Genomic DNA, 17,181 nt, shown 5'->3' with positions numbered 1-17,181 from the left:
AGGGCACTCAGCCACACAGTGGAGCCGATTTCCATTGTGTGGTTGATGAGGTGCTCTAGAAGTGCCGCCGATAAAATTATTCATTTCGCGTTAGCTCGCTATCATCCCTGAGCATCCGTTTCCTTACTTTCTGCATTGCTCCGAACGACCATGGCTGGAATTACAAAATTTTTTCTACCAAAGTGTGACAATATTGTATGTGGTAGTAGCAGGTGCAACGAGCCGCTATTGTATTATGTCCTCTAGGCATGCTGCACGCTTCTTATGGAGTGTGAGAGACGTTGAGGAGCTCTAGCGACAGCATTATGATGCACTGAACGCGTGACCCTGCTCAACTTGGGCTTCCAACGAAGTTAAGCGATCATGCAAATGGTCCAGACTGAAGTGCTTGCGCGGTGTGTATGCATTATAATTAATTGCGACGGTGGCGATTCGCTCATTTGGGCCGGCGAAGATAACGCGGATGGTTTTTAAGCGTTTTTTTTTTGTTCTGATGAACATGAAGTGGAAATTACAAACAGAACAAGCTCACGGACAGGCGTGGTCATTAAGCTGCAGCTGAAGGTTAATAAATAATTTGAAGTCTACAATTACCAGTTGCCTTGTACAGCACGTTCACTTCAAACATTCAAATTGGCCCAGAGTGATGCTGAGTGTGCGAATGGGTGTCCATATTCTGTAAAGTACACCGCACCGCGTGAATTAAGTATTGAAAGTTTCAAGCACTAATTAAGGTTTCAAGCATGTGATGCGGCGTGAGATGACAGTGTCAACATTGCATCGTCCTCACCTGCAATTAAATGTGCACCGCAAATTTGGTACAGATTTGCTCCATCATCAATACCTTGTTTGTGAGTTCGTTGCATGCGGGCATACAGCTCTGATACAGTCGAAAACCTGGCTGTTTGTTTTCTTCATGCAGCCTGCTTCAGGCCCGTGGTGTGGGGAGCACAGCGCGGTCCGGAATCCCAAAGCGAAGGAAAAACCCGGCTACTCATTACAAGGCTTTTGTAAACCCACGAATCACGCAGAAAAAAATAAGCGTCACCCACACAATTGCCTTTGCCAACACCACGCCGCATACCATGATTTGCGTCGGAAAATGCTCTGTCCCCCTGGCATCATTTATACAGTCAGTGCCCTTGTGATAGTAGCACCACCGTGCGGTTTAGAGGCCAGTGCATACGCCCTTATATGCTACTGGGCCCTCTTTTTTTATAAAATCTGAGTTGTTACGCCTTGAGCCAAGCCTGTGATATTTGCCACACAATGGTATCCAAATTATTTTAGGTTCCATTTTAGGTTGGATATTATGAATACTGCACGTCCGAAGGCAAGATAACCGTCGGTCATTAAGTGTAACACAGTGAATCCCTAGAGCAGGCAAGCGTGGCAGGGGGCAGATGAGATCAAGATGTTCGCACGGATAAATTCGTCGCGGTTATCCCAAAACCGGGCTTACAGGAGATCTACGGGAGAGGCTTTTGCCCTGCAGTGGGCGCAGACAGGCTGCTGCTGATGATGATGAATACGAACACATGAATTACTTATTCAGATACACCCACTGCATCCGAGAACCCCATATGTTTTGCTCAGGAGGACAACCGGTTTCTTATTGAACAACACAGGGTATTCAAGCGCTTTTTTATACAGTTTAGAGTTTCCATAGAAAACCTATCGCAACTACAGAAATTCCTGCTCTACTGATGGACTGAATGGCGTGGCACACAGAATCCCTAAGAAGAAAAGTTCGTTCAAAATAAAAAATTATATCTTGCCGACATGTCCAAGTTTTACCAGGAAAAGGAAGGGGATTATAAAAAATGAACTGAGCACCTAAGTATGCGGCAAACAAGAAAACAATGCTAGGCCCGGTGAAAAAGTAACTAACCTCTGGAGAAATTTAAGTGTGGTAGCTGCTGGCTCAGCATACTCCAGGTTGAGTCCACAGCACACGAGTAGCTGCAGGCAAGATGCCTCCCTGAGGTTGATCAGCTCCGTGTATAGTGCCTCTTCCTCCCAAAAAACATCAGCGCCACGGATAGATACTGCCCGCAAGCAATAAAAAATACTTGTAATAAACTATGCCTTCCAGTGTTTGGGTAGCAGCATTTGATTAAAAATAAATCCCATGCTCAGCGCTCGACAATTTGATATGAGGTATGCTATTGTGCAACTCTCTGGATTAAAGGCCAACTGCACTAAAAATGTGACGTTTTCAAAACCTCATTTCTATTTATTCTACCAAAAAGACAGCAAGATACAAAATTTGACAGCTGAGATACGCATAAGCATGGCACAAAATACCTTCTAAAATCGGCGACTCTGAAACCGAAACTGAGAAGCGTGCGGACATTACAGCCAGGCTGAACTGACGTCGCAGCAGGCAACCTGGAGCAAACTGGCACACAACAGCTTCATATTTGCAGCAGGTCTAGGGGAGTCGCACCCAGCAGAGCTTGACCGGTTCCCCTGGCTCGCTGGAGCACCAGTCACCTGGTCGGCTGCAATGTCACTTCCGCTTCATCGCTGTTTGCACGATCCGCTGGCAGGTCTCACGTTGTCTGCAATTAAGCTTTTTTTAACATTTTCAACTAAATATCAAGGCATTCCACAAGGTTACGAGTAATGTCCCAGTTGGTTTGGTGATACACACTGTACGTCAAAAATAAATTTTGTAGATGCGTAATTTGAGTGCAGTTTGGCCTTCTATTGGCCCACCTTGAGTTTTTTTAACGTGCATATAGCACGTACACAATCCTTTTACTACTTCACCATCTGAAACAGATGTTACAGCGGAATATCAAACCTGTGACCTTGTGCACTGCAGCAGCACGCCTTTGTTTCTGAGCTACTGGCAGGTCCACAAACTATTCTGAGTTGCTTGAAGGTAAACACGCACGCAATTCACTATATAAGCAAGTGTCCAAAACAAATGTTAGAAATGTAAAACAAATATGGGGTTTAACGTGTCAAAGCTACAACTGGGCTATCTGGTGTGCTTTTGTGGAGGGCTTAGAAATAATTTTGACCACCCAAAGACGTTTCACACATTTGTTTTAGAAGTAGTCGTTCACACAGTTCCTTTGAAATAAGATCTGATAATGTACCGTTACGCAGAGCCTAAACTGGAACGACACTACGGGAGCCAAGAGATGCCAAGAGGGCAGGAGGAAAAAAAGGACAAGAACAAAGTAAACACCATCTCGTGCCACCAAACATACCTATGAGTTGCCATTCATTTTGTTCTTCTCAGTATTTTTCCCGTGCAAATATTAAATAAAGTACCTGTGCACAGCCATTACTGCACTTGTTGCTGGCTTTGTAGCTGCAGTGCAACAGTGCAAAATTCTCTGACAAAATGTCGACATCTTTGCACTGGCTAACAACGGGCTCTCCTCGTGAATCAACGTAAATGGGCAGGGGCCCTGTGATAGCTATTGGGCACTTACTGGTTCCATTGCAGTATTGTTGTTCAGGTTGTAAGAGTGCACTGATGTATCCTTTGCTTCTTTGTGGCATCTAAACTCCTGGGTCATAAACGAACCAGCTGAACTCAGCACGCTGACACAGCCTGCGAAATATTGCACAACAGACTGTCCTATTTTTGAAGTGGCCCACAATGTGTCAGACGGGATTCATACGTCTTGACTCGTGGCTCCCACATGACGGCAGAGAATACAAAAAACAACATTGTTTGTTTGTCCATCCTGTTTTTTTTTTTGTGTCTCAAAATATGGGTCTTGAAGGTTTTGTATTTTCTCAAAACCACACTGCGTGAAGTAATGGGACAAAGCATAATCCTAAGTACACTGCTGCGAAACACAAAATGTTCAAATAAGGCGAGACACGCAGGAAAGGTTTCTCTACCCCACATGCAGCTTTTTATCCTGCATTGCTATTTGGAAATGACATTATCATTACAATGTAAAAATCACTGCACCCATAATTCGTCTGTATATGTTCAGTACATCAGCACTTTTCTACATCTGAGAGGCATTTAGATGCGTAGTTACATTTTTGGTGCCTCTGTACCCGTCTGACCTGTACGTTTGTTAACACAGAAATGTGTTGCGCTGATTCCGATAATGAGCTAGGCCTTCGGGGATTGAATGAGATTTGTAATATCGGAAGTGGCAGCTTGACTACCGAAAATATGTGCGAGTAAAACTTATTTAAGAAGCAACAGCAAATATTCGCCGCCGCCTGGTAAGCGTACTTCTCAAAGAGCTTTACACTGTAATCAGAAGTGAACATGTATGCGGGGAGCTCCGCCAGTTTTACTGAACTGCGGAAATGCCCTAGAAAACTACGCTACAGTTATGGCCAGCGTAGGTTTGAAATGGCCGCCAATTACAACCTACGGCCGTTAAGGAGCGCCGACCAAAGTGAGATCGTCTCCCGTGCCAGATGCGCTAAGCGCTATAAGCGTGTTTTACAGTACAGCTTGGCAAGTCATTTCACATTTCATTCGCCCTACTAAGCCCCGCCGCTGATAACTCGTGTGAGCGTGCAAAAATCGTTAATATCGTGCTTGCACCACCACCAGGCTCGAGGGGAAAGACTCAACACTTCAAGGAAAGAAAAAAAAGCGAGCTAGCTTACCTTCTCTTAAAGCACGGCGGATGCCTCACGCCTACGTCTGTCACCGGGTCACACAATCTGCAAAACATGGCTCTGAATTAGTGGACAACAAAGTTTCAACCAAGGCGTTGGTTCAATGCACCCCGTGACGCAATACGTCAAAGCAAGCAATGAAATGACGCTTACGTGCTGTCCCGCTATATGTCGATCGAGCGATAACTGCGAACGTGCGAAAGATATCAGGAAAACACCACAAACGCGGTGCGAACAAAGAATTCTCCCGCGCGCACCCCATGCCAGAGCAAAAGCAACACCTGCCATATGCGATAGATAAATGCGGTGCGTGTGCACAAAGAGTCATAGAGTGCAACCAGCGATTAGGTGCGGTAACCAGCGCACCGCGATTGCAGGCCACGTTTGAATTATGTTTCTGCGACGGGTTGTAGACAAACAATACTGCCGCGAATCATGCATTGAATTTGTTTGTTTAGGTTTTGTTTTTAACGCCAGGCTGCACCATGTTTTGTTATCCGCGTCCCAGAAGAAGCGCGTGTTCCACTGTTTCTTTATTATGCCGCATGGGTTATCCCATTCGATAGGGTGAATGTTTTGCCCCAACGTCAGTAGCCTATAAAAGTCTTCTTTCAGCTACAGTGTTCTCGATGTAATTCGACGGTTCGAGCAACACCCCCCTCCCCCCCAAAAAAAAGATAAACGCCCGCAGAGCAGACGCCCCGGCATTCGATTCTCCGACACTCTCCTGCGTACAGTCGGGATCAGTTTGAAGGTAATCGCTCGGGTGCCAAATAAACAAGCAGCAGCGCTATGTTACGACTTGTGGCAGGGTTGTATCATGCAAGAGCGAATGAGGGTAAGAAGGCACTGCTACCTGTATATCCAAAGTTCTCAATACAGCCGCTGTGTAAGTTGAAAGGCCCGCTAATCGATGCTCCTGTGATCACCTTCAAACTTAGTTGACTGCTGCTTCGCCGCCGGTGTATTCGATTGATTGTACGGTTTAACGCACCTACGCAACGCAGGCGATGAGGTGCGCCGTAGTGGAGGCGCGCGGGCTCCGGATTAATTTTGCCCACCTGGGAATCTTTAACATGCGCCGAAATCTCCTACACACGGGCGTTTTTGCTTTCCCGGCCACCGGTTTCGATTTCCGGTTATATTCCCGGCCAGCGCTGCCGGGAATCCAACCCGCGACATCGTGCTCAGCAGCATAACGCCTTAGCCACTGAGCCACAGCGGCGGATACCTTCAAAGAATAGGTGGTCCAACAAAAGTTGAACTTCCGCAAAGGGAGAGGGAGACAGACAGAACCTTTATAAAAGAGGAAGAGGTCAGCAACATAACCGTATGGCTTTGAGGTAAGGCGCGCCTGAGTTTGATTTATCCGATGTGAACTTCGTTATAAGGAATATAATTGCATGCATTTTTGTAACAGATTTGCTTTTGTTCTATATTTAAGCGTAATTCGCTCTCCGGGTCAGTTAAAATCGTGTTTGACTGTATTCATTGAGTTGTTAGGGGAGCACGAGTTCGCTTCAAGACAACTACGTCGTTTTTGGCTACGTGACAATACATTTAGACGATCCCCATCACGACGGGAGGATACGCAGTTACGTTCTGATAACATCTTATCTCCGCTAATCCAGATTCAATTTTGTTTTCCTCACTCTTTCCGTCGAATTACGGAAACTCCCTTTGTTTTCTAAAATACGGCAGCTGTCTACGTTTTTATATGGGCACTCCCTGCTTTTTCTGAGATACGGAAGCAGTGTATGTTTTTGTACGTAGGCCTTGTCCGTAAAAATGCAGAATTTTTTTACAGTGTATACTCACCCATCGATGCTTAGGAACTAAGCGCCCGACAGACGGATACACTTCTAGGGTAGTCACAAAAATTTACAGGGGCTTCATGAAGACAAAAGCATTACAAACGTAGCTGAGAAGAACTTCTTGCTGGGCTAGTCTGTACGTAGTTGCCATGATTTCAAGCGTAACAAAAAAAAAACACTTACGAAGAACAGAGTCGACGAGACAGGCGCTAAATTCCAACTATTTTATTCGGCTACGCATGTCCTTATATAGAAAAGGTAGGGCGAGAAACAAAAGAGCGTACACATACTCAGATGATAACAAAAATGCATGTTTCAAGCACGTTTTTCAGAAAACCCATTTCGCTACTGTACAGAGGAATCGAGCGAGTGACCTACACAGTCACTCGCTCCGTCCCTCATATAATGCGCTTCTGGTAATTCGCTTGCCGCCCTGTTCCTGTTTTTGTTTAGTATGCTTATAACTTCGAATTTTGGCTCACAACCACGGAGCAAGATCCGTGTTCACAACCGTAGGCACGAGAGTGGGTGGGCAAATGTGCTCCATTATCTTTTGCAAGCGATAATTCATGTTTTCTGGCTATCTCGTTGACGCAACGGCCCGTTGCCAACGTAAGACGTTCGCAAGATGTCGACTGTGATGTCGGTGTTGTAGACGAAATCCCGCTATCTTGGGGAAGGTCTTACATTGGCCAAACGCGCCGTTGCGTCAACGAGAGAGCCAGAGAACATGAATTATCGCTTTGACGCATCAGATAGCTCGGAAGCCTGCTCAAAAGATTCTTCTGCCTTTTCTGCGATTGATTGATTGATTGCGGGGTTTAACGCGCCGACGCAACGCAGGCGATGAGGCGCGCCGTAGTGGAGGGCTCCGGAATAATTTTGACCACCTGGGGATCTTTAACGTGCGCCGAAATCTCGTACACACGGGCGTTTTTGCTTTTCGCCTCCATCAGAAAAGCGGCCGCCGCGGTCGGGAATCGAACCCGCGACCTCGTGCTCAGCAGCGTAACGCCTTAGCCACTGAGCCACCGCGGCGGGTGCCTTTTCTGCGTCTTGACGATATTCAAGCACTCAAATTACGTGACTACAGCAATGTAGGAGCTATTTGCGGCTTTCTTTCAGCTGCAGCATTAAACGCTTTCGATAGCTACTTGAGAAAAAAAACACGAAAGCAAAGCGGAAGGCGGGTCTCCTGCGGCGAGCAATTACCCATTGACGCCCCGTGCTGGCGACAACGAGAGCTTTCACAATGCATGAAGAGAGAAAGAAAGAGTGAAACCGTTCATCGGAACTGTTGCGAAGTCCTTTAAGAGTGGGGTCCTCGGGAAGCCCAACTGATACGGCTTATAAAAGCTCGCGGCGTATACAAAACTTGCAGAGGATCACTATAAAAAAGAACTGATGCCGCCACTGCACCATTTAAGTGCGATGTAATGCAAACAATGTGTACATTGGTATTTGATGACACTCTTGGTATTGCATTGTCTAGATGTTGCTGAAGAAAAGATTCGGTCACCGAAGCTTCAGCACGACCTGGACCACCGGTTAGTGAACTGCTCCTAGAAATGGCCGCCGGGATACGCAGCCAATTCTCGCGCAGCCCTCCGGACCCTGGCAGCGGCGCCCTCCATCATCCCTGCATTCAATCGACCGCTTTTGCTTTAAAATACAAATTGCCCTTGCCACCTTTCAGTTCCTCCCACAACTCCTTCACCCCCGACAACGTGGTCGGTTTGAGCCTTTAATTGCATGCCTCACAGTTCATTGACTGGGTGTTTAGCAGAAGCGGCTACAAATACAGTGAATCAGCGGGGAATTCCTGATGAATGCTTTGCGTTAAAAAGTAAATCCGAAAGAAAATTTACAGCAAATGATAAACGAGAAACATGGTAAGCGAGAGACGTGATAAACGAGATAAACAAGATAAACATGATAAACGAGAAACATGCTAAACACGCTCGGTTTGACAAACCGAGCTTGAAGCAGAGACAGAATCGTGGGAATAGTTGAAAGTATTTCGAAAGCTTATGTGATTAGTCGTTATATTGTGGGCTTTATTTTAGTTGTTTGCTGCTTAAAATCTATGCTGTCCTTGGTTTCTGAGAGACCGGTGTGAATAATTTGCCCCTGTTTTAGTTCGGCAAACCAATGATGGTGCCGGCATAAGTTTCAGCGCCGCGGTGGCTCAGTTGGTAACGAGTTGCGCTACTGTGCCCGAGGACGGACGAGGGTTCGGATCCCGGCAGCGGTAACCGTTTTCCTGATGGATTCAGAAAGCAAGAATGCCTCTGTCGAGATTTCGCCGCTTGGTGGGGGTCCTAAGACGGTCTAAAGTATTCCGTAGACTCCCACTTCAGCGCACCCATTACCGGAAATTGGTATTTTTTTCGTCTTTTGGTGGAAACATTGGGTTCAGGGTAGGGGCTGGAGGAGGCTTGAAGTGCTTCCACGGCGGCCAGGGCTCTGGCTGTGACGGTTTCTTGGGTTGCTAGGTCAGAGCTCCCCAGAGCCTGCTCGCATTGAAAACGGGAGGAGAGGGGGATAAGGGTTTAAAAGGGTGATCAGCACGCCGCATTAGGGGCAATGAGGGTAAGCGAATTTGTGTGGGTGTGCACAATGACACTGCAGTGTGAGGAAGAGTGTCTTTGTAAGAGTCGGCACATGTGCGCAGCCGGCGGACTTAGTGAATGGTGCGGGCTGGAGGTTCCTACCGGAGAGGCGTTAATCATGTCCTATGTCCCTATACGGGAAAAGAGCCGAATACGTCGTTCCGTGGACGGGATATGTGCAGGTATAAAAAAACAGAAACACGGGAGAACAAAGCCCGGGCCTGTTGGTGTGCCATCTCATTAGCACATACATTGGTATGGGTGGAGTTCGCAGCATCCTTACGAGGGGCGGGGGTAGCGGAGTTTTGAACAATTTTGTGGGCAGCAACGTAAGTAACGCCATTCCGGTTATTGCGTGAGGCAGTTTCCCAGTCCATAAAATTATATGGAGGGCAGCTAGTAAGGACAGGGGCAGTAACCGCTTCTACAAGGTTACCGAAGAGGTGGCAACGATTTATTTATTTATTTATTTATTTATTTATTTATTTATTTGCAATAAATTCACGGCCAAGAGACACTACAGAAAGGAGTGTCAACCGACACTGATACCACATAGGTGGGAGTACATAGTATTACTTCACGCTAACAAATGCGGTTTTGTACGGCAGTCTTCAACTGGGAGTGATCCGAGATGGCAGCAGTCGACAGGGGAAGCTGGTTCCAGCCAACACTGGTTCTTGGGATGAAAGGGTCATTATATAGGTTAGTCCGACAAGAAAGAGCACCACCCTTGTTAATATGGTCTGTGCGGAATGAAACATATGCAGGCAGAAGTATTAATTAGTTGTTCCTTCTGGTGAGGGATGTGGAAAAACGTTTTTGGATAGACAAAGATGCTAAAATATGCGGCGTATGGACCAATCAGGCAGAAAGTCGAGAAGAAATTTAATTGATGTGACATTTTTATTTCTACTTTTAGCCTTCTGATCTTTTTTAATGTGTAAAAGATCGTTCCTTTGCTTGCACAAGTTGTTGAGCATCATATTTGCTGCACAGTTTGCAACCAATGTGATGAGGAGCTCATAGGTGTGCCCGTTTTCACACGTATCTATGTCCTCAAGCCTTGGCAGAGAGTCCAGTGGAAGTTGTTGAACGACATTCCTTTGGTTCGGCCCATGGAGAAACTGGGTGGAGGTACTTTTCGTCATTAGCTTTCTAACTACAACCTCCGTGTACATAACTACTGCAATTACAAGAGCAGAGAGAAATTTGAGGCCACCACGATTCAGTTGTGCGATTAAAGAATGAGTGTCCTCTCCGGTTTCGGCCGTATTTCCGATAACGACCAACTGCCTCTGGCAGCTTTCACACTTGAGAACTTTCATTGCAGCGTGTGCACAATACCCACCAACATAGGCAATTACCGCCATTTGTGCTCTGAGCTCATCAAGGTCAGAATCGCTAACATGAACACTAAAAGAGGTGCCCGCATCCCTGACACTGTCCATCTCTTCGATGCCTCTGAGATCATCATTGCTCATCCTTGGAAGGGCATTTTGAAGGCGAATCCTTCTCTCGGTTTCGCAAAGCTGTCGAACAGATATGTGATACTGCCCACCAGCCATCTGCCTGTACTGTCCAAAACGACTCTCGAGGGGATACGTCTGGACTTTCCCTAGCAGGATGTACCTAAAGTGAAGCTCACTAACGCAGTACTTTACCAATACCAAAAGGGATTGAGCAGAGAGCCTCAGGGCACTCAATGTCTCCTGGGTAAGTACTCCGGTGCCGTGCCTATAAAATTCCCACACATCGAGACATGTCATAAAAGCACTTAGAAAGCTTGCCTTTGGGTCAGCAGTGTGGTTTCACATGGGCTCTTCGTAAACATTACGGTGATGAACGCCCTTACTAGGTGTCTTTACATTGACAATGCTCCACCAACGAAGAATTATTTTGATGAACTCAGCGGTTGCTGTCGCATGTTGAAAATCGGTATGACCCTTGCGAGCGGCCAGGGCTTCGGCTACGTGCGGATTAAAAACCTGCAGTACGAGTTTGACGTCCTGTCGTTCAAAGCTGCTTGGATTTAGAGCTTTTGACGTCAAGCCATACCCAGACTTTAGAAGCAGGGGTAACTCCTCTTTATGCAAATCTCTCAAATGCTTAAATGAGGCAGTCATCTTGCATTCGGGATGAACGTCATTGTTCGAAAGCTCGAAGCATGGGGAGAAAAAGCAAGTTCCAGCATTTTTTCGCTTCAGCCAGTTATTTCTTATGCATTTAAATAGATGTACAGCCTCCACCACGTAAAATAACGGCCGATCTGGGTCTGCCGGGAGCGGGTAAACCGGGCTAAGCTTTGGTTCTGGCAGAAACATCTTCATTGCCTTCCTGTTCAGCGCGTTATTGTCACAGACAACGGCTATGACCCTGTATCCAATTTCTTCTAAGCCCAAGATCACCTTCTTCAGCATGGCATGAAGATCTTCACCCTGTAAGGTTTTTACCGGAAGAATGTGCGCCACCTCTTTGAATACGCTCAGCAAACTTTGTATCATGTATCATAAATACGTTCACCGATGTGGCCGCTTCGTTGGAGTTAACTGCTGCACCACATATGTTCCCACCTTTGTAATCTAAACAAGGCTTGATATGAATCTCGTCAAGCGTCAGCGTCACAGTGTGTTCACGTGGCTGCAGATGTTTGAATCTCTGAGACACATACTGAAGGAAAGTGGCGTCAGAAGAATCAACTTGTGGGCACATTTGAATAGACGAGCACACCTTTCTAATAGTGCTTGGATGGGGCAAAGTTAGTGTACCTGTGCTTCTCAGGAACTTGTAGGCATGCGGTGATATTGTACGCAAGCTGTATGCAAACACCATCACCTGTGCGCTATACTGAATGCGCTCTGCAGAAAGCAGCAGTAGCTGCTCCTTCATAAAGTTCACCGTCTCTTTCTTGCCTTCATCAATGCTGCCTTCCAATTTGTCCAGAAGGGAATGTATTGCTTGCGCCAGGTGGTGACAAGTGCTGCGCTCCTCAGACAGCATGTATCGGTTGTTCAAAATTTCCTACAAGGAACTTACTTTTTGAACTGAGTCCGGTACAAAAGCGCTACCAAGGTTCTTGATTGGTGAGCCTTGATAGCAGGGAAAGACTTTAAGGTTTGCAAACACTGTCACTGACGCATTCAAGCAAGGTTCAAGATAGTCGATAATGTTCAAAAACATCGAGCACTCTTCTTTATGAGTCACAGTCCACTTCGGAGACACTGAACCCTTGCAGGCGAGCCCTTAGTTCAAGGGACGAAAACCGGTCTCGTTCTTGCTTCGCTTCATATGACGCCAGCGACTCTTCCACGGCACGGGCGAGTTGGGAGGCTTCTTGTCGGCTCCTCTTGGCGTCAGGGGTTTCTCTGGTGCTCTGGTCTCGTACTGATAGGTAGGACGGACAGCCGGGAAATACCGTTGGGACAGATCCAGGACGCAACCGTGGTACTGGGAGTGCAACTTCAATAACTCTTCCTGTCCTTGGATCCGTATACGATGTCGCCTTCTCGATGCATAAAGCGTCGAAATGATCCGCGCACACCTGCACAAACGTTTCATGAACGTCTGAGACACCACTTCTCAAAAGAAAAAAAAATGCGCTTCGGTTTGCATGACCGTTTTTACAGTCCGTGTAGCTAAAACAAAGTTTACCTACGTTTCGTAAGCATCTAAATGAAAGCGCTGCGCTAAGCGGTACAAGCAACATGAAAGGAAACACGGGAGCGTGGCGTGACCGCGCTCCACGAAGCGCTGCCACAGAGAGCTTGCAAGAATGGACGACACCGCGGCACTGTTTATGAACAAAGCGCGGCTGACCATCCTTGCTGCGAACGTGCCTTTCTGGGCGATTTTCATGGACTGCTGGCGTCAGCACTTCGCGAGGCCCGGCGGCCACACGCTCAAGTATTTCCCATCATAGATGATTTCTACCCGAACAAGGAACGACAAGCTGAGAACAGGAGCATCACAAATAGTGCCTTAGTGCACGAAGTCGGCACGAAGTCCTTCTTAGGAATGGCGCGTAGCCATTGTTTGAGAGCCTCGGCGTCTTTCGGGAAGAAAAACACTTGTATCTTCTCTCCTGTTTTGTAGTTGCCGGTGCATCCCGGTATACAACACTTATTCGGCATTGTCGCATCACTCCAGCATCCCGCACGGAAACGAAATTGCCGCGAAACAACAACGGAAAGCAACAAACGTGAAACACCGTCAACACCGCGCCGCCGAACTGACCCGCGCCGCCCGCGCTGCTCTCGCTGCCGCTGCGGCTTCCCCGAGAGTCGGCCGGGCGGAACTGACTTCAGGTTGCTGGGCGCAGGCCTGAAAAGACTTCCGCGGGTGACGATCATGTACGACCTCGAAGCACACCCACGGTAGTCTTGTAACTTATCGGGCATGAATACGGATGGGTCTAGGAGAACTCGTCAAAAGTGAACTCGTCGCAGCAAACTCGTCATAGGTGAATTCGTCACATAGGGGAAGTCGTCATAGGCCATCTCGCACTAGGGAAACTCGTAACATAGGGCAACTGGACACTCGGCCAACTCGTCAGAATTTACGTTTTTCGTCTATCATGTTCAAATGAAAGAGTGCAGAAGCTTGTATAATTCTCATCTTATGCGTAAACATTCTTACACTCCTCCTTTAATTCACCATCCTTAATGTTTCCTTTGTCGCCTTCGAGGAACGCGCCAGCAAGACCGCGTATCTTATTTTTTTTTCTCTGTGCAGCTAATTACGTATTACGTGAGCCTTTTATATTAGATTTAGTTTGCCCGTTGTGTTTTTTCTAATATACTTTTTTATTCTTGGTAATTAAGTGACGGTGCTGTATTGGGATTGTGATTTCGTTCGGTGTTTTCGCTTTTTAGTATTTTGATCTTTTGTCTTCATGCCTACTGACAAACGATGATTGTCAACCTGGGTAACTTTCGTTTTGTTAGTCTTCATATCACCTATGAAAGGGAGCGAAAGTCAAGGCTGGACTTAAAAGTTGACCCCCCCCCCCCACACACACTCACACAAAAAAGTGTGAAGAATATTTTTTAGAAGAAGAAGAAAAGCAAAAAACGAAACCGGAATTTGTGCTGAAACCGAAAAGCCAATTTCAACCACCACCTTGCAAACAAACAAGAGGCCAACATTTTGCCCATTTTATAGATATACTTATACACAAGCAGGCAAAAAGCTTGAAAAGATAACGCAAAAAGAAAAAAACAAAAGAAAGAAAAAGTCGACCCCCCCTCCCCAGAAAAAGCGTGACGAATATTTTTCGGAAGGAGAAGAAAAAAAAATAAACCTGAAAAGAACCGCTTACCCAGTCAAAAAAATTTGATTTTTTTTTGCAACAAGAAGGGAAACATTAATAGATTGTATGGTTTAACGCGCCGACGCAACGCAGGCGATGAGGCGCACCGTAGTGAAGGGCTCTGGATTAATTTTGACCACCTGGGGATCCTTAACGTGCGCCGAAATCTCGTACACACGAGCGTTTTTGCTTTTCGCCTCCATCAGAAAAGCGGCCGCCGCGGCCGAGAATCGAACCCGCGACCTCGTGCTCAGCAGCGCAACGCCTTAGCCACTGAGCCACCGCGGCGGGTCAAGAAGGGAAATAAGAAGGGGACAGAGGAACATGTGTTAAAATAGAAAAACCATTTCAACCACCGCCTGCAAACTAACAAAAGCCGAGGACCCCCCGAACTCGAAGAGGTCAACCTGGCAGTAATTATAAGATTAGAAGCCACTAACTTCCTCTCGCCATTTCCCCGACATCTGCCAACAATGGAACCGCAAGACGACTTTTCCTAGCACGAGAAGGTCAGTGGTATTACTTTTCCTAGTACGGATCACCTAGAACGGGATGCCCTCTTTGACCAGTTTCCCTATTACCAGTTTTCTTAGGACGAGTTGGCTGCGACGAGTGGGCCGGTTCACTTGACTGCCATCGGAGCGGTGGCGCCATCTGTCAACATCAATGTGCCCTTCACTTGGCGTGACGTCAAACACTTTAAGCGGGCGCGAAAACAAACGCCGGGTATTACGAACCCCTAACTATTTTGTTATCGCGGGAAATTGATCAATTTTGAGGGGTCTAACAAAATATTTTTTATGCTATGCATATTGGTTAGGCACACATTCCAGTGTCCTAAAATGAGGATGATTCCACGTGCTCTCTAACGAAACCAGTTTTAAGATTGTTTTCTTAAATATGGTTGCGAAAAAAATTATCGAATTAGAAATGTTCATCCAGGCGTCGAGGAAAATAAAAAAAATTAAGTTGTGTATAATAAATAACCAGTAGTACAAAAAATTAGCAGTGGCTTAGCTCGGCTTCCAGGGTATACGTAGCGCGAGCTGAGGTTCAGCTCAGCTTATTCTTAGGTTTCTTGGTTGCTTATTATTATTCTTATTCGTAGGATGTGTTCTGCTTTTTTAGGATAACCTGGTTATGCTTGCTGCTGCTAAAATGATTTGCAATCCAATCCAATTCAATCCATTCACGTCTAGTCCAGTCCAGTCCAGTCACTGCTCCTCGCGCATGCGCAGCACGGCTCTCCAGCAGCCACGTGACACGGCTATCAAGCGGCTCCTGCGCAGCGTCAGACTTAGCTACTGCGCAACGGAGGCGCACAGCTAGGCACACGACGGTGCCAGTGCATCTGCGGCTGCTATGTAGTCACTCCTCTGGAATGCGCAGACCGTTGAATGTGCAGACCCACTTCTCTACACGCCCCTACACCAAATGGACTGGATTTCAATCCAACACAACCCAATTTAATCTAATCCACACAATCCAATCCAAGCCAATCCAATCCAAGCCAATCCAATCCAAGATAATCCAATTCGATACGATCCGATCCAAAACAATCCAATTCTCCTCGCGCTTGCGCAGAGCGGCCGTTCATGGCACACGCGAAACTGCTCAACCTCGGCCAGTGTAGCTTACGCTACAAAAATTTAGAATATACATTTTATTCTACTTATTGAAGTACTGATCTACTTCTACTTATCTACTTCTTGAAGTATCTACTTCTTGAAGGCATCTACTTATTGAAGTACTGATTTTTCACAGCTACAGAACAGGACGCCTAGCGCACTTTCAATTGCTAGTAATACTGTTAACCATTGTTTGGCTTTTCGCGTTACATGCGTTCTCTTCTCGCTGCTCTTGCAACTTTGGCAGACCCCGCCCTCCTCCACCTAAAAAAAAAACGAAATGCACAGAAAACTTTTATCCTTGCATTTCTTAACCAATCCTCAAGAATTAAATGCCAAGACAAAGGCGATGTTCAGTTTACAAAATAAAGGAGTTACGGGGAACCCGTTGCGCTGATTCGCAACGAGAAATAAAAAGTAAACGTTTTACTACATCTGCAACAGCGCAACTTCATTTGCCATCTTTAGGGTTCGTAAGAGACTGACTGACTGACTGTAGGGTTTAACGCGCCCACGCAACGCAGGATTCGTAGAGATCTTATACGCAAGAATGCAAACACATCTCGCTGTTCCAGGCAACTGTTAGATTTTAAAAGGAACGAAAATGGTCAACAGAGCAGCCGTAACAGAAACTTTGTGCTCACTGTGAGGTCCCAGAAGCATAGTTTGCCCACTGTAAACCTGTTTCTTACTTTGCAAGTCTAGCTAAATATGAGATGTTTATTGTACTGCGCATGTTAGCAAATAATTTCGCAAGTTCACTTGCGACGAAACACTTAAATAAGTGATCCGACACCGTTATTCATCAAACCTGCCGTCAGAGTCGCTTAAATTTCATTTAACTAAATTTGCGCGCAAAAGACCTATTAGAATGGTTGCATTTACATCTCTGCGCTGGTTAAAATTCATTAATTTTTTGCCTTGCGAACACACAAAAAATATCGTAAGCTCTTATAAAAAATTTCGGGGCAGTGAAGTGGTGTTACCATTTAAGGGCATCCCACAAATGCAAGAATTTATATATGCGCCATGCTAGCAGTGAAAGTGATGAAAACTGCTGGTGCAACTAGATTCAGAGATCGAGACTTCCTGATTTGTTTCTATTTATGATTTTATCAAAGGGTCGAAGTCATAGCAGAGTCCTTTAATGCTTTACAAGCATCGAAGGACTCTGGCCATACTTTGGAAAGATTGAGCTTGCTACG

At 46.2% G+C, this 17,181-nt stretch overlaps 1 long non-coding RNA gene and 1 pseudogene across 1 annotated transcript; both read right to left on the bottom strand.

Moving 5' to 3' along the window:
- Window positions 1–1,894: 1,894 nt before the first annotated feature.
- LOC144172754 (uncharacterized) lies at window positions 1,895–4,881 on the bottom strand. The gene is made up of 3 exons (XR_013323092.1): window positions 4,771–4,881; window positions 4,606–4,662; window positions 1,895–2,564 (listed from the first exon to the last, which is right to left on the bottom strand). It is a non-coding gene; the product is annotated as an uncharacterized LOC144172754 (long non-coding RNA).
- Window positions 4,882–11,661: 6,780 nt separating this feature from the next.
- On the bottom strand, window positions 11,662–13,170 carry LOC144172826 (uncharacterized; annotated as a pseudogene).
- Window positions 13,171–17,181: the final 4,011 nt, after the last annotated feature.

This window comes from Haemaphysalis longicornis, unplaced genomic scaffold (genome assembly GCF_048455015.1).
Source record: "Haemaphysalis longicornis isolate Haplotype H1 unplaced genomic scaffold, Haemaphysalis longicornis Haplotype H1 scaffold_26, whole genome shotgun sequence".
In the NCBI taxonomy this organism is placed as follows: Eukaryota; Metazoa; Arthropoda; class Arachnida; order Ixodida; family Ixodidae; genus Haemaphysalis; species Haemaphysalis longicornis.
The sequence above is the reverse complement of the archived record's forward strand: the minus strand, read 5'-3'. Positions and strand labels throughout refer to the sequence as shown.